Source organism: Chiloscyllium punctatum, chromosome 33 (genome assembly GCF_047496795.1).
Source record: "Chiloscyllium punctatum isolate Juve2018m chromosome 33, sChiPun1.3, whole genome shotgun sequence".
In the NCBI taxonomy this organism is placed as follows: Eukaryota; Metazoa; Chordata; class Chondrichthyes; order Orectolobiformes; family Hemiscylliidae; genus Chiloscyllium; species Chiloscyllium punctatum.
The window spans coordinates 61,228,347-61,249,777 of record NC_092771.1 but is presented as its reverse complement, the minus strand read 5'-3'; the positions used below and the strand labels follow the sequence as shown (position 1 = coordinate 61,249,777).

The 21,431-nt window shown below is 47.1% G+C and overlaps 1 protein-coding gene across 1 annotated transcript in view; it reads right to left on the bottom strand.

Moving 5' to 3' along the window:
• LOC140458580 (uncharacterized) overlaps positions 1-21,431 on the bottom strand; it is a 107,055-nt gene that overhangs the window by 66,662 nt on the left and 18,962 nt on the right. The window contains exons 3-4 of the mRNA XM_072553341.1: positions 12,634-12,770; positions 8,662-8,790 (exon numbers count right to left, since the gene is read on the bottom strand). The gene's annotated coding sequence lies outside the window, so the exon portion shown is untranslated. The remainder of the gene's footprint in view (positions 1-8,661; positions 8,791-12,633; positions 12,771-21,431) is intronic.

The window sequence follows — 21,431 nt, the reverse complement described above, 5'->3', positions numbered from 1 at the left end:
TACAGAGAAATCATTTGGTCTCAGATCATGAAGTAGAGTCAGTCTGAATGTACATTCTGGCTACTACTTGTCAAGGACACAAGCAGCAGAACAGTTTTGGCCACCAAACAGCATTCCATTGTTCATCACTGCATTAAACAGGAACTCATTGGAATTTTTTAACAAACACATTGTGATAATTTTGGGAAACTTCAATATTCACATAATCTGGGACAGTCACACTGGCAACAGTGATATTAGAAGAGGAGTTCAGGAAAAAAAAATTTCGGTGTTTTTTTTGAATAACAAATTGTGCAACTGGCTAGGGACATAACTACCTCAGAGCGACCGTTGTGTGATGAAACTTCGTGAATGAGTAATGTCACCTGGAGAGATCCTCTGGGAAATTGTGATAAAGTGCAGTTTAAAGAAATATAAAGTTTTAAAGTGAATCACAGAAAGGATAAACTACAACTAAAAACAAAAACAGCCAATTACATGGGTTTGAGATGAGAACTGACCATGGCAATGAGGCGAAACAGAGTGAAATATGTGCCTGTAAATGAACAGTTTGAAGGAACAGTGTAAGTCACTCAACAAAAGAACATTCCACTGAAACAGTCAAAATCTCAGCAAGAAATTCCCACCGGCCCCTCATTTAGGACAAAATGGATCATTAGATTATGAGGCTTTGAAGATCACCAAAAAGTACTTAAAATCCTGAAGTGAGAGAATGTTTTAGGAGTAAGTGTTAAAGGGACTGCAAAGGGTCTGCTACCAGGAGTTGGGCAGTGGGAAGAGGAATCAGTGTAAGGGTTTGATGTCACAAAAGGAACAGGGAGAGGTGAAGGTGCTGGAGATAGTGAGAGTGTTACAGAGAGTGGTCAGGACCTGAACGGTGTTACAAAGCCAGTCTGAATTGTTGCAGCTGGAGGTGTTTGCAGAGGTAGGGAGGGACATACGTATTTTTATTTATTCATTCATGGGATGTGGGTGTCACTGTTAATTACACAGAGGACAGCTCAGAGTCAGCCATGTTGCAATGGGTCTGGAGTCACATGTTAGCCAGGCCAAGTTAGAATGTCAGATGTTCTACACAAAAGGAGGTGAGTGAACCAGATGAGTTCTTCCCACTGATCAACAATGCTTTTATGGTGACCTGACCAATGTCTTGTACAGATACAACATGACGTCCCAACTCCTACTGTTACTGCTCTTCCCAGTGAAGGAAACCATCCCAAATGCCTTCTTCACCAGCCTGTCTATCTGTGACACCACTTTTAAAGAACTGTGTACCTGGGTCACTGATTGACAACACGACCCAGGGCTCTAACATTAACTGGACAAGTAACACTCTGGTTTGTTTCACCAAAATGACACACTTCACATTTATCGAATTAAACTCCATCTGCTGTTCTTCAGATCAGTACTATCCCAGCAGTACTGTCCATCCTGTTGTATCACAGATAACCTTCATCACTGTCCTGTTTACCACCATTTCACCAAAAACTTTACTTAACTTACTTAACAATATTCCCATCCAAACCATTTATCCAAATGACAAACAACAGTGGACCCACTCCACCGCTGGTCACATGTCTCCAGTCAAAAAAACAACATGTCTCCCATCACCCTCTGTCTCCTACCATCAAGCCCAATTTTCTGTCCAGTTGACTAGCTCCTCCTGAATGCCATATCCTTTTACACTGATCTGAGCTTATTACCCAGTTTACCATATGACACGCAGAACACAGAACAGTACAGAACAAGACCCTTCGGTCATGATGCCATACCCATCTTTGACTGTAAGATCAAACTATCTTACATACCCTTCATTTTGCTGTCATCCATGTGCCTATCCAAGAGTCCGTTAAAATGTCCCGTTGCACCCACCCACCATTCTCTGTGTAAAGAACCTACATCTGAAATCTCCCCTTACCCATCCTCCAATCACCTTACAATTATGCCCCCCTGTACCATGTATGCCATGGGATAAAGAGGTCTCTCACTGTTCGTTCTATCTTTGCCTCACACCATCTTGTTCACCTCTACCAAATCACACCACACTCTTCTTCACTCCAATGAGAAAAGCCTTAGCTCCCTCAACCTTTCTTCATAAGACATGCTCTCCAGTCCAGGTAGCATCCTGGTAAATCTCCTCTTTACCCTCTCTAAAGCTTCCACATCCTTCCTGTAATGAAGGGATCAAAACTGAACACAATATTCTCATTGGGATCTAAAGAGGACTGTATCGAGCTGCAGCATAACCTTATGGCTTTAAAACTCAATCCCCCAGCTAATGAAAGCCAATACAACATATTCCTTCTTAACAACACTCTCACAGCTTGGTGGCAGATTTGATGGATCTCTGGTCATGAAATCCAAGATCCATCTGTTCCTCCACACTATTCAGTATTCTGCCTTACCCCTGTATTCTGCATTCAAGTCTCACCTTCCAAAATGCAGCACTTCAAACTTTTCCAGATTTGACTTTATCTGCCACTTCTCAGCCCAGCTCTACATCTTTTCAATGTCCCATTGCAACCTCCAGCAGACATCCACACTATTCACCACTCCACCAACCTTCGTGTCATTAGCAAACCTACTTACCCACTGTTCCACTCACACATCCAAGTCATTTATAAAATCACAAAGAGCAGAGATTTTTTGACCTCTCCCTGCAGAAAACCACTGGTCACTGAGCTCCAGGCTGAATGATTTCCATCTGTCATCACCCTCTGTCTTCTGTGGGCCAGGAATTCTGTATCCAGACAGGCAGGTTTCCCTGTATCCCATGCTCTGTACTTTCTCAATGAGCCGTAAATGTGTTTTGTCACATTCTCAAAGGATTCAATAAGATTTGTGAGGCATGACCTGTCCCTTACAAAGTCATGATGACTTTCTCTAATCAAACTATGGTTTTCCAAGGAATCATAAATCATGTATCTCAGAGTCCCCTCCAATAATCTGCACATCACAGACAGAAGACTGACAGGTCTGTGATTCCCAGGATTATCTCTATTCCCTTTCTTGAACAACGCATGGCTGATTCACCTAACCTGCACATCTTTGGGCTGTGGGTGGAAAGCGGCGCAGCTGTCGGAAACCCCCGCAGACATGGAGAGAATGTGCAAACTCCACACAGACAGTCGCCTGGGGCTGGAATTGAAATCGCGTCCCTAGTGCTGTGAGGCAGCAGTGCTAACCACTGAGCCACCGTGCTGCCCCATGTAACTCTCTAGAGCTTCTGATCCTTGGTTCCTCAAACTTAAGTTAGCTTCCTTCTTCCTCTTGACTAGATGTTCTACATCCCTTGGAACCTTGTCAAATGCTTTGTTGAAGTGCATGTAGACAACGCTGACTGCTCTGCCTTCATCTATCTCTTGGTCAACTCCTCGAAGAGTCAATCCGGTTTGTGAAACACGGTTTCCCACTCACAAAGCCATGCTGACCATCTCTAATCAGCCCTTGCCTTTCCAAATATATGTAGTTCCTTTCTCTCAGGATCTCCTCCAACAACTTACCCAGCACTGGCTCACTGGTCTGTGATTTCCTGGCTGCTCCCTGCAGACCTTAAGTGATGGAACAGCATTAGCCACCCTCCAATCCTCCGGTAACTCATTGTGTTTATTGATAAAATAAATATATGTTAGGGTCACTTCCCCAGATTCCCACAATATTCTAGGATCGACCTAATAAGTGACTGAGGATTTATCTACCTTTATTTATTTTAAGATTCCAGCACTTTTTCTTCTCTGGTGAGGATTCTTTCCAAGACATCGCTATTTATTTCCCCAACTTCCCGAGCTTCCATGTCTTTCTCCACAGTAAATTCTGACAACATTATTTTGTCTAATATCTCACCCACCTCCTGACAGTTAAGGTGCCCTATTCTCTACCAAGTTACTCTTTAGCCTTTATTGAAACTTGTGTAAAGGTTTCTGAAAATTCAAATAAACCGTATCCTCGGTACAGCTGTTCTTACACCCGTATCTACTCTGCTATTTATATTCACGCCAATAAAAATAAAATCCAACAGGCTCAAAAACACATTCTCTTTTTATTAAAAGCGTTTCTAAGGGTCCAGTTATTGTTCATTGACATATCCTTTCAAACATATTTCAGCTCCCGACCTACTATCAGGTTAACACTGTTTGGTTTCAGACTGGCAGCAGAAAGGGTTATGGGAGTTCGTGTTTATCAATCTGAAAAATGGAGCTTACAGGTTCAACAGGTAATAGATGTTTTGGAAATAAGGAGGGTCGTGGGGACTGAAGGACATTATGGAGACAGGGAGTGATGTGGGGACTGTACGAGATTATGGACATAGAGAGTGCAGTGGTGACTGAAGAACACTATGGAGATAGGGAGTGTTGTGGGGCCTGAAAGGGGCCAAAGAGATCTGCAGGGCAGTTGGGCCTGAAGGAGGTTGCCCAGATCAGGAGGATCATGGGGACTGAAGGAGGTTACTCTGAACGGGAGGGTCGTTGGGTCAGGATGTGATTATGGAGATAGGGAGGGTCGTGGGGCCTTTTGGAGGTTATGGAGTTAGGGAGGTTTGTGGGGAATGATTCAGGTTACATGGATAGGAAGAGTCATGGGGACTGAAGGAGTTTATGGAGAGAGGGAGGGCTGTGGGGACTGAAGGAGGTTACATAGGTAGTAAGTTTATAGAGAAGCACAGGAAAGAAGAGCAGGTATTGGTCATTTGACTACAGAGGTGGTCCCACCATTCAATATGATCACGAGTGATCATCTAACCCAGTACAGTATTCCTGCTTTCACACCTTACTCTGATATTATAGTGACTACTGGCATTTAGTGATACAGCGGGCTGTAGTAACTGGGACAGGGGGTGGGAGGGTGTCTTTCAGAGATAGGGTTGGTTGTGGAAGCTGGGGCAGGTGACAGATACAGGGTGGGACGACTCTACATAGATTTGGAGGAATGCAGGGATGGGACGTGATAACAATCACAGGGAGGATTTTGGGAGATCGATCTGAGACGGGTACAGCTGAGAACAGAAGTGAGTCAAACAGTCAGGGCAGGCAGGGACAAGGTAGGACTAATAAATTAAACTGCATTTATTTCAATGCAAGGGGCCTAACAGGGAAGGCAGATGAACTCAGGGCATGGTTAGGAACATGGGACTGGGATCTCCTAGCAATTACGGAAACATGGCTCAGGGATAGGCAGGACTGGCAGCTTAATGTTACAGGATACAAATGCTACAGGAAGGGTAGAAAGGGAGGCAAGAGAGGAGGGGGAGTGGCATTTTTGATAAGGGATAGCATTACAGCTGTGCTGAGGGATAATATTCCCAGAAATACATCCAGGGAAGTTATTTGGGTGGAACGGAGAGATAAGAAAGTGATGATCATCTTATTGGGATTGTATTATAGACCCCCAAATAGTCAGAGGGAAATTGAGAAACAAACTTGTAAGGAGATCTCAGCTATCTGAAAGAATAATAGGGTAGGTATAGAAGGGGATTTTAACTTTCCAAACATTGACTGGGACTGCCATAGTGTTAAAGGTTTATATGGAGAGGAATTTCTTAAGTGTGTACAAGACAATTTTCTGATTCAGTATGTGGATGTACCTACTAGAGAAGGTGCAAACCTTGACCTACTCTTGGGAAGTATAGCACAGCAGGTGAGTGAGGTGTCAGTGGGGGAGCACTTTGGGGCCAGTGACCATAATTCTATTTGTTTTAAAATAGTGATGGAAAAGGATAGACCAGATCTAAAAGTTGATGTTCTAAATTGGAGAAAGGCCAATTTTGACGGTATTAGGCAAGAACTTTTGAAAGCTGATTGGAGGCAGATGTTCGCAGCTAAAGGGACAGCTGGAAAATGGGGAGCCTTCAGAAATGAGGTAACAAGAATCCAGAGAAAGTATATTCCTGTCAGGGTGAAAGGGAAGGCTGGTAAGTATTGGGAATTCTGGATGACTAAAGAAATTGAGTTTTTGGTTCAGAAAAAGAAGAAAGCACATGTCAGGTATAGACAGGATAGATCGAGTGAATCCTTAGAAGAGTATAAAGGAAGTTGGAATATACTTAAGAGGGAAATCAGGAGGGCAAAACGCGGACATGAGATAGGTCTGAAAAATAGAATTAAGGAGAATGCAAAGGGTTTTTACAAATATATTAAGGAAAAAAGGGTAACTAGGGAGAAAATAGGGCCGCTCTAAGATCAGTAAGGCAGCCTTTGTGTGGTGCCACAGAAAATGGGGGAGATATTAAATGAATATTTTGCATCGATATTTACTGTGGAAAAGGATATGGAAGATATAGACTGGAGGGAAATAGATGGTGACATCTTGCAAAACGTCCAGATTACAGAGGAGGAAGTGCTGGATGTCTTGAAAGGATTAAAGGTGAATAAATCCCCAGGAACTGATCAGGTGTACCCTAGAACCCTGTGGGAAGCTAGAGAAGTGATTGCTGGGCCTCTTGCTGAGATACTTGTATCATTGATAGTCACAGGTGAGATGCCGGAAGTCTGGAGTTTGGCAAACGTGGTGCCACTGATTAAGAAGGGTGGTAAAGACAAGCTAGGGAACTATAGACCAGTGAGCCTGAACTCAGTGGTGGGCAAGTTGTTGGAGGGAATCCTGAGGGACAAGATGCACATGGAAAGGCAAGGACTGATTAGGAATAGTCGACATGGCTTTGTGCATGGGAAAACATGTCTCACAAACTTGATTGAGTTTTTTTGAAACAGTAACAAAGAATATTGAGGAGGGCAGAGTGATGGATGTGATCTATATGGACTTCAGTGAGGCATTCAGCAAGGTCCCCCATGGGAGACTGATTAGCAAGGTTAGAACTCATGGAATACAGTAAGAACTAACCATTTGGATACAGAACTGGCTCAAAGGTAAAAGACAGAGAGTGGCGGTGGAGGGTTGTTTTTCAGACTGGAGACCTGTGACCAGTGCAGTGCCACAAGGATCGGTGCTGGGCCCTCTACTTTTTGTCATTTACATAAATGATTTGAATGCGAGCATAAGAGGTACAGTTAGTAAGTTTACAGATGACACCAAAATTCGAGGTGTAGTGGAGAGTGAAGACGGTTACAACAGGATCTGGACCAGACGGGGCAATGGGCTAACTGGCAGATGGAGTTTAATTCAGATAAATGCGATGAGCTGCATTTTGGGAAAGCAAATCTTAGCAGGACTTATACACGTAATGGTAAGGTCCTAGGGAGTGTTGCTGACCAAAGAGACCTTGGAGTGCAAGTTCATCGCTCCTTGAAAGTACGGTCACAGGTAGATAGGATATTGAAGGTGGCATTTGTTATGCTTTCCTTTATTGGTCAGAGTATTCAGTGCAGGAGATGGGAGGTCATGTTGTGGCTGTACAGGACATTGGTTTGGCCACTGTTGGAATATTTTATGCAATTCCGGTCTCCTTCCTATCGGAAGAACTGTTGTGAAACTTGAAAGGGTTCAGAAAAGATTTACAAGGATGTTGCCAGGATCGGAGGATTTGAGCTACAGGGAGAGGCTGAACAGGCTGGGGCGGTTTTCCCTGGAGTGTCAGAGGCTGAGGGGTGACCTTACAGAGGTTTACAAAATTATGAGGGGCATGGATAGGATAGGATAAATCGACAAAGTATTTTCCCTGGGGTCAGGGAGTCCACAACTCGTGGGCATAGGTTTAGGGTGAGAGGGGAAAGATATAAAAGAGACCTAAGGGGCAACTTTTTCACGCAGAGGGTGGTACGTGTATGGAACGAGCTGCCAGAGGATGTGGTGGAGGTTGGTACAATTGCAACATTTAAGAGGCATTTGGATGGGTATATGAATGGGAAGGGTTTGGAGGGATATGGGCCGGGTGCTGGCAGGTAGGTCTTGATTGGGTTAGGATATCTGGTCGGCATGGACGGGTTGGACCGAAGGGTCTGTTTCTGTGCTGTACATCTCTATGACTCTATCACTCATAGAGGTTATAGAAATAAACTGTGTGGTCGCATCTGGAGGAGATTAAAGGTATAAAGGTTTGGAGTTACCGAAGGAAATTCCATCAATGGGGACCAGCAGAGTTTACAGAGACTGAGTGTGTTTTAGAGACAGGAAGAGTTCATAGTCATCATTAGAAATGGAGAAACTAATTTATGAGAGAAGCAGGGTCACTCTGCACTGTGCCCAGAGACAAGGAGGAGTCTAACAGCTGGAGGAGGTTACTAAGGTACAGAGCTTTTTTGTTGTCGTGACGGGAAGGTTACAGAGATCATGAAGGTAGTAGGAGTTCAAAAAAGTCACAAAGACAGGGAGGTTTCTCAGGTCTGGAAAGGACTACACTGACAGGGATGGCTTAAGGAACTGAAGAGTTGTTTTTCTTCAGTTAAGGAGAGATGTGACAGAACCCGGGATTAAAGGCAAAGGCAGAAACTTGGAGAGTTTTACTGATATGAGGAGCTTACAGGGATAAGCAGGATTGTAGGGGCTGATAGAGAGAGGGGAAGTGGTATCGATGAAACAGACAATGGAGAAACTGACAGACATAGGGAGGGTTCTGTGGAACAGATGAATTTACAGACAAGATGGCGATAATGAAGCCTGAGAACTTTCTCATGTTCCTTGCCCAGCATTGTTCCTACATCATGCCCTCAGGGTCTGAATTAAAGCCCACTAACTCCTCCCTGTGCTGTTTACTGAGAGTGATCTTACCGGCTGCAGGATTTATTGAAGGCTCCAGAACTCACTCTCCATCTCTCTCTGGCTGACCAACTGTCTTCAATGTGGTGATGGACGAGACAGGAATTGGGAATTCTGCTGAGTCAGGGACATCAGGAATACCTACAGGAGACAGAGAAGTAGACACAATGGGAAATTAGACTAATGCAATGAAGGTTACACATGGAGAATGGCACTGAGTCCCACAGAGATCTGGAAATTCCCAGTCTCCATCCATGGCCTGTGCAGTTGCTTCCCTCTGGAGTGGAGAATTCTGTTAGCTCAGGATCTGGTGCAGCGGCACGAGTGAGAGACACTGACAGAGGTAGCAATTAGACCCACACAGTGAGGGATATCACATGGAGAGAGACAATGATATCAGCAGAGTGCAGGAATGTATCAGGATCACACAATGGTATCATCAGAAGTGGTTCTGACCAGTGAGCACTGCTACCAGTACTCAGGGAGGACTGAGCTATTTTATTGGGATAGGCTCCTCTGGTACCACATTATGCAGTGTGCCATAAATGGACACAGATGAGGAGGGGGACAGGTCTGAGGTGAATGGAAATTCCCAAGTCCAAAGAGAAAGGTTGAAATATTGGAACACCATGGAGATGTGAATGAAGACCAAAAGAAAGAAACAGGAAGGGACTGAGTTTAATTAAAATACGACATTGTCAAACAGATTTGTGACAGGAAATCATTGGTTAAAATAAAGTAAATGCCATTTCCGCTCCTCACAATTCCTCATACACCACAAGTGACATCACTGCCGCCCCTCACATCTTCGCTGATGTCACACACTCAGTGACTTCCACGCCCCCCCACTGCCGTGTTTGTCACCACTTCCACCCCCACCAACTCCACTCAGCTGCATTCTGCTGACACCACCCCCAGGTCCCACCGTCACCATCCCTGCCCCCATAACCCTGAGGGGAACACCACCCCTGCTCATGACTCCATCCCCATTCCCCCTACCACCACACCCACTCCAGTTACAGGCTCAGTCGCCTCCCCCAGCTCCACACCTACGCTTGGTCCTAGCTCCCAGGCCTGCCGAGTTTTCACCATTCCCTCTGACCTCCCGCTCACTGAGGACGAATGATCAGTCCTCAGCAAAGGCCTCACCTTTATCCCCCTCCGTCCACACATCAATGAATTTAATACACGCCGTGACATCGAACACTTCTTCCACCACCTCCGCCTCAGAGCTTACTTTTACAATGAAGACTCCCGCCTATTTTCTGAGGGCCCCTTTGCCACCCTCCAATACACTCCATCCACCTGGACACCCCGCGCTGGCCTATTACCTGCCTTTGATCTCTTAATTTCCAACTTCCACCGAGACATTAACCGCCCCAACCTATCTCCCCCCTCCCCCACTCCAACCTCTCACCCTCACAACGTACAGCCCTCCACTTCCTCTGCTCCAATACCGACCTCACCATCAAACCAGCAGATAAAGGGGGTGCAGTGGGAGTCTGGTGCACTGACTTCTACACCGCTGAAGCCATGATGCCAACTCAAAGACATCTCCTCCTACCACCCCCTCTACCATGACCCACCTCCCATCACCAAACCGTCATTTCCCAGAGCAGACAGAACCTCATCACCTCAGGAGGAGATCTCCCACCCACAGCTTCCAACCTCATTGTCCGGGATCCCCCACTGCCCGGTTCTACCTCCTTCCCAAGATCCACAAGCCTGACCACTCTGACCGACCCATTGTCTCAGCATGCTCCTACCCCACTGAACTCATGTCTACCTACCTCAACATTGTCCTGTCCCCCAGTCCAGGAATTACCCACATTCATTCGAGACACCACTCACGCCCTCCACCTCCTCCAAGACTTCTGTTTCCCTGGCCCCCAATGCCTCATCTTCACAATGGATATCCAATTCCTCTACACCTCCATTCACCATGACCAGGACCTCCAAGCCCTCCGTTTCTTCATCTCCCAACGTCCACAACAGTACTCTTCCACCGACACTCTCATTCATTTGGCTGAACTTGTCCTCACCCTTGAAAATTTTTCCTTCAAATCCTGTCACTTCCTCCAGACAAAAGGGCTAGCCATGGGCACCCGTATGGGCCCCAGCTATGCCCGTCTCTTTGTTGGCAAGGTAGAACAGTCCATCTTCCGTAGTTACAATGGCACCACTCCCCACGTCTTCCTCTGCAACATTGATGACTGCATTGGCACCACCTCGTGCTCCCTCGAGGAGTTTGAGCAATTCATCAACTTCACCAACACATTCCACCCTGACCTTAAATTTACCTGGACCATCTCTGATACCTCCCTCCCCTTCCTGGACCTCTCAATCCCCATTAATGACAACCGACTTGACACCGACATTTTTTACAAACCTACCGACTCCCACAGCTACCTAGAATACACATCTTCCCACCCTACCGCCTGCAAAATTCCCAACCCCTATTCCCAATTCCTCGACCTCCGCCGTACCTGCTCCCAGGTGGGCCAGTTCCACCACAGAACACATCAGATAGCCTCCTTCTTTCGAGATCGGAATTTCCCTTCCCACGTGGTAAAATATGCCCTCAAACGCATCTCGTCCACATCCCGCACCTCTGCCCTCAGATCCCACCCCTCCAACCGTAACAAGGACAGAACGCCCCTGGTGCTCACCTTCCACCCTACCAACCTTCGTATCAACCAAATTATCCGCCACCATTTCCTCCACCTCCAAACGGATCCCACCACCAGTGATATATTTCCCTCCCCACCCCTCTCCACTTTCCGCAAAGACCATTCCCTCCGTGACTACCTGGTCAGTTCCACGTCCCCGAAAATCCCACCCTCCCTTCCTGGAGCCTTCTCCTGCTACTGCAGGAATTGCAAACCCTGCGCCCACACCTCTCCCCTCACCACCATCCAAGGCCCCAAAGGAGTCTTCCACATCCAAAGTTTTACCTGCACATCCACCAATATCCTTTATTGTATCCGTTGCTCCCGATGCGGTCTCCTCTACATTGGGGAGACTGGACACCTCCTAGCAGAGCACAGTAGGGAACATCTCTTGTACACCCGCACCAATCAACCCCACCGCCCTGTGACCCAACATTTCAACTCCCCCTCCCACTCTGCCGAGGACATGCAGGTCCTGGCCTTCCTCCACCACCACTTCCTCACCACCCGACGCCTGGAGGAAGAACGCCTCACCTTCCGCCTCGGAACACTTCAACCCCAGGGCATCAATGTGGACTTCACCAGTTTCCTCATTTCCCCTTCCCCCATCTCACCCCACCTCCAGCCTTCCTGCTCAGCCCCGCCCTCATGACCTGTCCTAATGGCCTATCTCCCTTCCCACCTATCCATTCCACCCTCCTCTCTGACCTATCACCCCCGTCCCCACCCCCATTCACCCATTGTACACTTTGCTACTTTCTCCCCATCCCCACCCCCCTCTCATTTATCTCCCTACTCTTCAGGTTCTCGGCCTATGTTCCTGATGAAGGGCTTTTGCCTGAAAAGTCGATTTCCTGCTCCTCGAATGCTGCCTGACCTGCCGTGCTTTTCCAGCACCACTCTAATCTAGACTCTGGTTTCCAGCATCTGCAGTCCTTGTTTTTACCTTAGTGGAGGAGTAGACTACCGAGATAAGGCATGTTGTAGACACTGAACTAAGTTACAGGGATAGGGATGGTAATCTGGAATGCAGTACATTTCAAATATGTGGAGGGACTATCGGGAAGGGAGGAGGTTACAGTGATAGGATCTGTTATAGGAATTAAAAATTATTGAAGACACTGGACCACAAGACATGCCAGAGACACACTGTTGCAGAGTAGGGAGTTTTAATATAACAGAACTTACATTGGGGTGGTGATTGAGCCTGGGGTGTGTGTGTACTGTGCTCCCCCTCCAGCACTGTGTCTATGTCATGTTGTGTTCACAGAGCCCTCTCATTGTTCTTTGCTCTGTGCACTGTGGGTGACCTTACCTCACTACTGGATTTATTGAAGGCTCCAGATCTCCTTTCCCTTTGTCTCTCTCTGGCAGGCCAACTGCTTTCAATGAGGTGATGGACGATCCACCCAGCAGCTGGGAAGGCTATTGAGTCAGGACTTTCCTGAGTACCTACAGGAGACAGAGAAATAGACAGAATGGGAAATTAAACAGATGCAGTGAGGGTTACACATGGAGAATAGCACTGAGTTCCACAGAGATCTGGAAAATGGAGCGATATTAAGTAATAGTCCCAGATTGCTGGAAGATGTCAGGATCACACAATTGTGTCGGAAGAATGGGTTTAGCTTCATGATGCCCTGGTATCAGTGCTCAGGGATGAGCACCCAGGGAGCAGGTGAAGTAATGGCCTAGTGGTATTATTGCAAGAGAATGTATCCAAAACCTCAGCTAATGTTCAGGGGAGGCAGGATTGAATCCCACCATCTGAAAAGGAGACATTTGAAATCAATAATTTTAAAAATAGTAATTAACAATCCACAAATAAGTATGAAACCATTACTGATGCACAACAAATCCAAACACTTGTCCTTTAGAGAAGGACAACTGCCCATCCTCACGTGGTCTGCACGACATCCCCACAGCAAAGGGTTTGCCTCTCAATGACCCTCTGAAATGGCCGAGCAAGTTACTCAGTTCAAGGGCAGCTAAGGCTGGGCAAGAAAGGCTGGTCAGCCAGACACTCACACATCCCATACCTGATTTTTTAAAAAAATCTATGAGGATGGTCCCCCTGGAACTGTGCTGGGAGCAGTGTCCTGGCCAATCATGTCGGTAGGTTTATGGACAGGGCTTTAAACTGACAGAGAGGATGCAGGTGAAAGGAGCTTTCCCAATCCAAAGGGAAAAGGTGAAGCAATGGAACAGCATGGGAACGTAGCTGAAGACAAGCAGAAAGGAACAGGATGGGACAGAGTTTAACTAAAATTGTACATCAGCAAATAGATTTGTGACAGAAAATTGTGAAAGAGAGTATATTATGTTTTGTTTGAGCGGACAACGTTGCTGCAATAAGGTCGATGGATTTGTGACACAGAGATATAAGAGATTTAGACACCAGGGAGACATGGATACAGGGTGAACAACAATATTCAGTGGTTCGTAATCTTGTGCAAACTCAGGCAAAATGGACAACGCTAACAATAATGGATAACAAAGGCATTACAGAGAAAGCATTTGGCCCCAGATCATGAAGTAGAGTCAGTCTGAATGCAAATTCTGGCTACTACTTGCCAAGGATACAATCAGCAGAACAGTTTTAGCCACCGAACAGCATTTCATTGCTCATCACTGCATTAAACAGGAACTCATTGGAATTTTTTAACAAATGCATTGTGATAATTTTGGAAAACGTCAATATTTGTATAATCTGGGACAATCACATGGTCAACATAGATACTGGAAGGGGAGTTCGGTTAATTTTTTTTTCAGTGTTTCTTTGAAAAACACATTGTGCAACTGTTAAGGGATATAACTATCGCAGAGCGACAGTGTAATGAAACTAAGTGAATGAGTAATGTCACCTGGAGAGATCCTTCGGGAAATTGTGATAAAGTGCAGTTTAAATAAATGTAAAGTTTTAAAGTGAATCACAGAAAGGACAAGCTACAGCTAGAAACAAAAATAGCCAATGACATGAGTTTGAGAGGAGAACTGACCAAGATAAACAGGCTAAACAGACTGAAGTATGTGCCTGTAAATGAACAGTGGAAAACATTTGAAAGGACAATGTAAAATACTCAAAAAAAGGACATTCGATTGAAACAGTAAAAATCTCAGCAAGGAATTCCCACTGATCCCTCACTCAGGACAAAAGGAATCATACTAGATTATGAGGCTGAGAAGATCACTAAAAAGTACTTAAAATCCTGAACTGATTTAGGAGTAAATGTTAATGGATTGCAATGGGTCTGCTCGCAGGAGGAGGGCTGTGGGAAGGGGAACCAGGGTCAGGGTTTATTGACACGACATGAACAGGGAGAGGTGAAGGAGCTGGAGGTGGTGAGAGTGTTACAGACAGTGGTCAGGGTGTTACAAAGCCAGGGAGGATTGCTGCAGCTGGAGGGGTTTGCAGAGGTAGGGAGGGACATAGGTATTTTTATATATTCATTCATGGGATGTGGGTGTCACTGCCTGGAACAACGTTCTTTGACCCCTCTGCTAATTACTGAAATGGTAGCTCAGAGTCAGCCATATTGCTGTGGGTCTGGAGTCACATGTCGGCCAGACCAGGTTAGAATATTTAATGTCCTTCCCTAAAGGAGGTTAGTGAACTAGATGAGTTCTTCCCACTGATCAACAATGTTTTAATGGTGGCCCCACCAATGTCTTTTACAGCTACAACATGACATCCCAACTCTTACTCTTAATGCTGTCACCAATGAAGGTAACCATCCCAAACGCCTGCTTCACCAGCCTGTCCATCTGTGACACCACTTTCAAAGAACTGTGTACCTGGGTCACTGGATCTCTGACTGAAAACACGACCCAGGGCCCGAACATTAACTATACAAGTCCCACCCTGGTTTGTTTCACCAAAATGGAACACCTCACATTTATCTAATTACACTCCATCTGCTATTCGTCAGCCCACTATCCCAGCAGTACTGGTCATCCTGTTGTATCATAGATAACCTTCTCCACTGTCCACTTTACCACCAATTTCAGTGTCACACAAAACAATTACTTCCCAGGAAACCAATATTTCCATCCAAACCATTTATCCAAATGACAAACAACAGTGGGCCCACTCCACCGCTGGTCACATGTCTCCAGTCAGAAAAACAACATGTCTCCCACCACCCTCTGTCTACAACCATCAAGCAAATTTTGTATCCAGTTCACTAGCTCCTCCTGAATGCCATATCCTTTTACACTGATCTGAGCTTATTACCCAGTTTACCAGACAGAACACAAACCGCAGAACAGTTCAGCACAAGACCCTTCGGCCATGATTTCATGCAAACCTTTTATCCAACTGTAAGATCAAAATAAACTACATAACCTTCATTTTACTATTATCCATGTATCTGTCCAAGAGTCTATTAAATGTCCCAGATGTGTCTAATTTTACTACCACCATTGGCAGTCCATCCAACCACCTACCATTCTCTATCCTCTTATCCATCCTCCATTCACCATAAAATGACACCCCCTTGTAATAGCCATTTATGCCATAGGAGGAAAAGTCTCTGACTATTCACTCACTCTGTGTCTCTTATCACCTTGTTCACTTCCACAAAGTCGCCCCGCCCCCTTCTCCAATGAAAAAAGCCTTAGCTCCCTCAACCTTTCTTTGTAAGAACTGCCCTCCATTACAGGCAGCATCTTGGTAAATCTCCTGTGTCCGCTCTCTAAAACATGCACAGCCTTCCTGTAAACAGGGGACCAGAACTGAACACAATATTCCAAGTGTGGTCTCACCAGGACACTATAAAGATGCAGTAAAACCTCACGGCTCTTACAGTCAATCCCCTTCTAAGGAGAGCCAACACAACATATGCCTTTTTAACAACCCTACCAACGTGCGTGGCGATTTTGAGGGATCTATAGACACGGACCCCGTGATCTCTGTTCCTCCGCACTGCCAAGTGTTCTGCCTTTCATCCGTATTCTGTATTCAAATTCGACCTTCCGGAATGAATCACTTCACGCTTTTCCAGATTGAACTCCATCTGCCACTTCCAGCCCAGCTCTGCGTCCTGTCAATGTCCCATTGCAACCTACAAGAGCCCTCCACATTCCCCACGACTCACCAACCTTGGTGTGATTGGCAAACTTACTAACCCACTCTCCAACATCCACATCCAAGTCATTTACAAAAATCACAGAGAGCAGAGTCCCAGAGCTGATTGTTACAGAACACCACTGGTTACTGAGCTTCAGGCTCAATACTGTCCATCTGCTGCCACCCTCTGTCTTCTCTGGGCCATCCAATCCCGTATCCAGACAGACAGATTTCCCTGTATCCCAATTTTCCTTCTTTTCTGAATGAGCCATCAACATATTCTGCCATATCCTCAAAGAATTCAATAAGGTTTGTGAGGCATGACCTGACCCCTCACAAACCCATTCTGACTGTGGCTAATTTAACTCTCGTTTTCCAAGTAGTCTTAAATCCTGTCTTTAGAGTCCTCGCCAATAATTTGCACACCACAGACATTCGACCAACTCTGTAATTCCCAGAATTCTACCTCCATAACATGGCTCGGACTTTACAAATCTTCCCTCCTCTGCCATGTTCCCCAGAAGGGCACTGGAGGGTGGTGGGGATTACAGACTCAGGGAGGGATATCAGGACAGGAGGATTTTGCAGATATTAGGAGGGTTGCAATGCCAAAAGGAGGCTTCAGTAATTGTGAGGTTTCATGGTGATGAAGGCATTTGAGGAGGGAGGGAGGGAGGATTGTAGGGAAATGAGAGGTTTCATAGTTTAGGTGTTTTATTCGGGCTGTAAGTGGTTACTGAGTGGGGGAAGGTGAAAGCACTGGTGGATATTACATAAACATGGTTTTGGTTGCAGTGCAGGAAGAGGATTCAGGAAGCTGGAGAGTATGGGGTCTGAACGAGGTTACACAAATGGGAAGAGTTGTCAGGAGTGGAGGTGTTTACAGAGACAGTAATGGTCTGATCTGGAGCAGAGGACCCAGACTGGGAGGGATGTGGGGACTGGAGGTGGTTTCACAGGGAAGGAGGACCATAGACCCACAGGAGGTTACAGAAATGTGGAGAGCTGTAGGGCTGACAGGGGTTCATGGAGATGGGAATGTTGGGAGGGATGGAGAAGTTTACAGGGATAAGGATGTTTGTAGGCCAGGGTTGGATCACAGACAGGGACTATTTTAGGGAGCTGAGCAGATTACAGAGATAAAGATGTTTGTATCGACTGGAAGAACAAACAGAGATATGCAGGGGAGTCGTGACTGAAGATGTTTATAGACACAGGAAGGCTTAGGTTCTGGGGGTTATGGAGGCTGTGGAATCTGGATTTCTTTTCAGAGACTGGGATAACAATTTTGGTCAGAAACAGTTTCACAGATAAGGGAGTATAGCACAAACAGGAGGAAGTTTTAGAGGAGGGTGACGTTTAAACAGACAGTGGTGTAAGAGCTGGACAAGGTTATGGAGATGGGTAGATGGTGGAGACACAGGAGGAGCTTACATTGACATGGGGGTGATAGTGACAGGAGGGTGTTAAATAGATCGTGGGTTTTGTAGGGACTGGATTGGGAGAGGCTCAGGCATGGAGTGAGTTCGACAGATCAGGATTACTGCAGAGACCTGAGAGGATTACACTGATAGGGATGGTGGTCGGGTCTCTACAGACTATTGGTGTTTAGGGAATGGAAGAGATTTGGTAGATAGGGAGGGATGTAAGAGCTGCAGGAGCTTAGGGAGAGTTGAAGAGTTGGAGCAATTTGCAGAGGTAGGTTTCTCAGACATGAGTAGGTCACAGATAGTGAGGGTTGTGTGGTCTGGGTAAGTCAAAAAGAGGAGTGTTTTCACGTCTGGAAGAGGTTAAACTGACAGGGACAGTTGAAGAGACTGAAGCAAAAATGCATGGAGAAGGTTACACAGATAGGGAGGTGAGTAGGGACTGAAGGTGAATACACAGACATGGAGAGTTGCATTGTTAGATGGAGCTGAGAGGGACAGGGACCGGTGTAGGTATTTACACAGATAGGGAAGGTTGTGTTTTTGGAGAAGGTTACACTGATACAGACAGTGTTAGGGAGTGTTTAGAGGACTACAGAGGAGCTCAGAGAGAATGTATTATGGGGAGTGGAGGAGATTACAGACACAGAGATGGCTGTCGGGTTGAAAAGAGGTTCTACAGATCCTCAGTGCTGTAAGGCTGGAGGGAGGTTATAACAGTGAGTGTTGCCAAGACTTAATTACTTCACTGAAATAGAGCAGGTCTCAGCATGTAACTGTCAAAGGGAAGTTGAGACAGTCCAAATGAGTTTTCAGAGATACAAATGTTTATGGGAGTTTCAAGAGGGAACAATGATTGGGAGTGCTGTACCAAATGGTAACAGTTATAGGGAGGGTTCTAAAAGCAGGAAGAGATGACAGACATATCGATCTTTGTAAGGACTGGAGAAGGTTACATCGCCAAGGAGTGTTTTAGAATCTGGAGGAGATTACAGTGTTAAGGAGAATATTGGGGATAAGACCAGATGTAAGAGACGGGGGTGGTTGACAGGGCTGGACAATAACCTGAATAGAATCGCCATTGTGTGCAACCAGGCCATTCGGCCCAACCAGTCCATTCCAAAACTCTGAACAGCATCCTACCTCGACACATTCCTGAATACCACAGTCAACGTATGATGGCCAGTTCACTGATGGTACAAATTTTGGACACACACAGCAAGGGAGCGACACGCAAACACACACAGTGAGGGAGATACCCGCAGACACACAGCAAGGGAAGGACATGCACACACACACACAGTGAAGGGGGTACACACAGACACACAGAGCGAGGAAGTGACACACATACACAGCGAGGGGGAACACGCACTCACACAGCGAGGGTGGGACACGCACACAGCGAGGGAGGGACACACATACATACAGCGAGGGAGGGACAAGCACACACACCATGAGGAAGGGACACACACACAGCAAGGAAGGGACACGCACTCACACCGTGAGGAAGGGACACACACACAGCAAGGAAGGGACACGCACACAAACACAGTGAGGGAGGGACACGCATACACACAGCAAGAAAGGGATACGCACACACACCGAGGGAGGGACACTCGCACACACCAAGGGAGGGACAAACACACACAGCGAGGGAGGGACACGGACATACACACAGCGAGGGACGGGGATACACACACGTAAAGCGAAGGAGGAACACGCACACATACACGCACACAAACACAAACACAAACACACAGAGCAAGGGAGAGACGCGCACACACAGCGAGGGAGGGACAAACTCACACACTTATGGTGAGGGGAATACATGCAGACACACAGCGAGGGAGGGACACGCACATACACTACAAGGGAGGGACACGCACACACCGCGAAGGAGGGACAAGCACACACATGTAGAGGGGGAGGGCATGTGCACAGAAATTGAGAGGGGGCACACACACACAGCGAGAGGGGACACACAGACATGCCAAGAGTGGGACACACGCACACAGCAAGCTGGTCACACACAAGGGACGGACACATACACACATACAGCGAGGAAGGGATGTGCTGAGACACGCAGCGAGGGAGGGATATGCGCACATACAGCGAGGGAGGGACATGCAATCACACAGGGAAGGAGGGACAAGCAGACACACGGCGAGGGGGAGGACATGTGCACAGAAATTGAGAGGGCGCACGCGCACACAGCGAGGGAGGGACACACGCACTCACAGCAAGGGAGGACATGCACTCACACACAGAGGGGAGATGCGCACACACAGTGAGGGGATATACACAAAGAGCAATGAAGGGACACACACATACACACACACACACACACACACACACACACAGGATGGACACATACAGACAGCAAGGGAGTGACAGGCGCACACGCATCCAGGGAGGGACATGCACACACAGCGAGGGAGGGACACACACAAACACACACACAGTTAGGGAGGGAAGGATGTGCACAAACAGCGTGGGATGGGCACGCACACACAGCGAGGGACGGACATGCACATACACAGCGAGGGAGGGACACACACATACACAGCAAGTGAAGGACACGCATGCGCGCACACACACATTACCACACACACACATACACACACAAGGGATGGACACGCACGCACAGTGAGAGAGGGACACACACACACAGCGAGGGTGGGACACACACACACACACACACACAGAGGGAAGGAGGGGCAAGCACACACGCGGCGAGGGGGAAGAAATGTGCACAGAAAGTGAAAGGGGGCACACACAGACACGGAAAGGGTGGGACACACGCACACAGCGAGGGGGATATACACAGAGCAAGTGAGGGACACACACACAGCAAGGGAGGGTCATACACAAACACACACAGCGAGGGATGGACACGCACACACAGAGAGTGAGGGACACACACACACAGTGAGAGAGGGACACACACATAGCGAGGGAGGGACACACACACACACACACACACACACATACATACACAGCAAGGGTGGGACACACAGACACAGTGAGCGAGGGACACACAAACAGCGAGGGAGTGAAACGTATACATACACACAGCGAGGGATGGACACGCACACACAGTGAGTGAGGAACACATGCACACAGCAAGGGAAGGACACACACACACAGCGATGGAGACACACACACACACACAGGGAAGGAGGGACAAGCACACACACAGTGAGGGGGAGGAAATGTGCACAGAAAGAGAGAGGGGGCATGCACTCACACGGCGAGGGAGGGACACACGCACACACAGCAAGGGGGGACATGCACTCACACAGCGAGGTGGATATACACAAAGAGCAAGGGAGGGACACACACACACGCACACGCACACAGCGAGGGAGGGACACGCACACACAGCAAGAGGGACATGCACACACAGCAAGAGGGACACGCACACACACACACCGAGGGAGGGACACTCACATACACTGCAAGAGGGACACACACACTCACAGCAAGAGGGGGTCACACGCAGCGAGGGAGGGACACACGCATGCGCAAGCACACAAACACAGACACACCCAGTGAGAGTGGGACACGCACACACACACAGCCAGGGAGGGACATGCACACACAGCCAGGGAGGGACAC